The sequence below is a fragment of the Rhinolophus ferrumequinum genome, chromosome 27 (genome assembly GCF_004115265.2).
Source record: "Rhinolophus ferrumequinum isolate MPI-CBG mRhiFer1 chromosome 27, mRhiFer1_v1.p, whole genome shotgun sequence".
NCBI classification, from domain to species: domain Eukaryota; kingdom Metazoa; phylum Chordata; class Mammalia; order Chiroptera; family Rhinolophidae; genus Rhinolophus; species Rhinolophus ferrumequinum.
Window position 1 is genome coordinate 5,221,470 of NC_046310.1, and position 3,383 is coordinate 5,224,852.

Sequence of the window (3,383 nt, forward strand, 5' to 3'; positions counted from 1 at the left end):
GTAAATATCCCAATGAGCTGACAGTTAGAATTGAAGAGTCATTAATACATTTGCTTTTGTTTTCCCCCTAAGGTTTCATTGGGTCCTTTGCGTTTCGACTCTGTCCTGCAGTTTCCCCATAATATCTTCTCTGGTCAGAGACTTGGCCGTGCTAATGTCCCAAGACCTCCATGCCTGCTCTCTGCCTCTCTCTGGAGTTCCGCGTATGGCACGCAGGCGCCTCACCCTCAGGGGGTCCCCTAGTCAGTTAATGGCATCCAGTGAGGTCAGCCTTGATCTCTCCCCCATTCCCATATCTCGTCAGTTCACAGTTGTTCTCCAAAAATGTCTCTCTTTCCTCATCTGCCTCGCCGAGGCTGTCACTGTCTCTCATTTGGACTTTCACGGCAACTCATGATACGGTTATGTTTTACTGAACCCAGTATCAGGACTTTATATGCATTTAAATATGCAAGAGCCTGCGAGGCAGGTGTTATTAAATGTTATTGTTGTTATTTTACAGATGAAGGAAAAACAAGGTTCAGAGAGGCTGAGCCATTTCCTTGTCAACGCTCCTACTGGCTGGCGCCAGGACCTGTACTTAGACACACAGCCTCCCCCGTCTCTCACACCTTCCTAAATACCACGGAGTTCCCTCGTTCAGCCCTGGTCCTAATCCTCGCTGCCTTCCCTTTCCTCCGAATGATCTCTTCATTATTCGTCAAGAATTACCTTAAACAGCACCTCTTCTGTCCAAATTTTGCTGGGTAGAAGTCAGTGTTTCTGCTAGGATTCCACACCTGTCAACCTTGGCCATTATGATTTTGTATTTCAGTGATCGGCTCACACATCCTGGAGAGCAGAAACCTTAACCTAATTAATGCTTGTATGTACAATCGCGGTACTTAAAAAAGATCCGGGTAGACTTGCATTGAAGGAATGCTTCTATAACTACTGTTTGTTGAAGGGTTTAAAACTTGCTCTTTTATTTTTATAGGAATGCTGTTCATTTTTTTTCTACTGAACTGTATAATCAGTAATTTAGAATACCTGCTTTTTAAACAAAGCACCCCTCTCCACCCTTGGGTTTTCTATTAACAGGATGCGGAGATTTTAATAAGCGATTTGTTTCCATTTGTCCCCCAAGTTCCTACATCCTATTTGGTATCTGATGACCTCTAGTCTAGTTACCCTAATATCTTTGTTCTCTCAGCCTGTTTCCTTATGCCACCCTATATGCCTGCATTCTGTTTTCCCAAGTCTTACTTTCTGCTCAACAGCAGGTAAAGCGTCAGTACTAGTATTTCACTCCTCACTTAAAACTTGAATTCAGGTGCCGTTTTTAATCTTCTGTGTGACCAGTGATGGGAATTCCAGGTCCTAGAGATGGGGAAGATAGTTTTGAACAGTGAGATCTTATGATTGCCTTCAAATTGCACCCTCTTCTGTCTTTGAAGAAACTTCATGTATCTCTTTTTTCCAAAATTGGTAAAAACCCCTTTGCAGTTGATGAAACAATGGAGTGACTGATGAATTATAAATAGGAAAGTGTTTGTCTCTGCCAGCATTGAATCTGAATTGTGCAAATCTTTGTCACTGTCTCCTTTTGAAGATAAGACTTTATTTTTAAGCAGAGACAATGAAGGCCTCTCTCATTTGTTATCTCTAGAGATTGAAAATATATATGTAAAAATAGAAGAAAATCATAACTACATCCAGGTTCTGATATCGGAAATCCTAAATATGTTTTCCCTAAATTAATCTCAAAGTACAAAGGACGAAAAGAAGTACCATGCGAAAATGTGTTACTGTGGACATATCCTTGTAACCACTGGATAAATAAGATCATTTTTCAGTTGTTAAAATATTTATTAATTAAAAAAAAATACCCTAAGAAGAAGGAATAGGATTCAGGATATTCCTGAGTTAAATGATCTGAAAACCAATTTAACTGTCATTAACATGAAACATACACTTCCATGTAGAATTCTTGGTTACACTGTTTAAATAGCAGTTGATTCTGTTCCTCACTAAAAAAGTTTCAGAACTCTGTTAACCAACGTCAAACAGAAAAATGAATAGTTCATTCTTCACTTCTTCATGATAACGTCAATTTTGGGTGGAATCACTCTTCAGAATGAGTCCCACCTGGAAGATTAGGTTAGTAACGGGATGTAAGAACGCATCCCATTGTGTGGATTACTCAACCACCGCTTTATTTTGTGGGTTAGGAAACTGAGGCTTCCTGGCCCGGAAGGTACAGGGATGGCCAGCAGGTGAGTGAATGGGCTCTAAGCCAATGGCTTTGTACCTCCGTCCAAAGCTTTTGTCTCACTTCACCATGTGGTCCCTTGTTTACCCAACATGAGGTGAAGGTGTTTCGAGAGCTGAGCAGAGGGACTGTATTTGGGAGGTATAATCACTGTATAAGCAAAACTGAATGTTCTAGACTTCTTCTGTTGGAGTATGAGGGGAGAAATAAGTGGCAAAGAAGCCTGGTTATTTTAATTCCATGTATTAGTTAGATCACTGTTTGGCCGTTTAGTACAGTGTAAATGAGAAGGGTCCCAGGTGTTCTGAAACTGCTGAAACCGTGGGTATTATGTCCATATATGTATAAGCTTTCCTCCTTGCCCAGAAATAGACTCATTGGCTGATGGAGTGAGATGAGGAGACTCTGAAACACGTGGAAACATTTCTTTTTTCTGTCTTACTGTGGCTAGAAATCATTATCAAGTTCAGATATCTAAGACTTCAACCTGTGTTCTTATAGTGGTATTTTTAAGGGAAAATAAATATAATTCAGTGAATTAGATAAAATTGGACTACTGTGGTCATACTTTTTGCAATGAACTAGAGTCAGCATTAATCAACCATATACTTTTTAACCCAAATGTTCTCTTGCACAGCTACGGTAATTCTGTTTTTCAGAAATGAACCCCCAAATATTCTGTTGTAATATGCTTACTGAGAAGTTCCAGTTAATATTTATTTTCATGTGATACGGCATAGGTGTCTAGGCATTTTAAAATAGTAACAATATTTTGGTCAAATTTGAGACCTAAACATTTTTTCACAGAAAACTAAAGATCTTGAACAAAATTTTCCTATAGTAATTCTTTGGAAAAATGATATTGAATATTTTAGGGATTTTATTCTTCATCGAAAGCATAGATATTTATCCATTTGTATAGAACATTTATCCTATGCTTTGTGCTAAACAAAATGAAACACACATGAGTTCTTTCCTCTGGAATCTTCTGACAAATACTAAGAAGCTGCTATGACAGGACAGATAAAAATAGTCTTTTACTGGAAAAATAGCTTTATTGTGTCTTCGCTAAAAACCACATATTTTTAAGTTTTTAAAAATTGGGTTTATTGATTATCAGGACCACGATGAA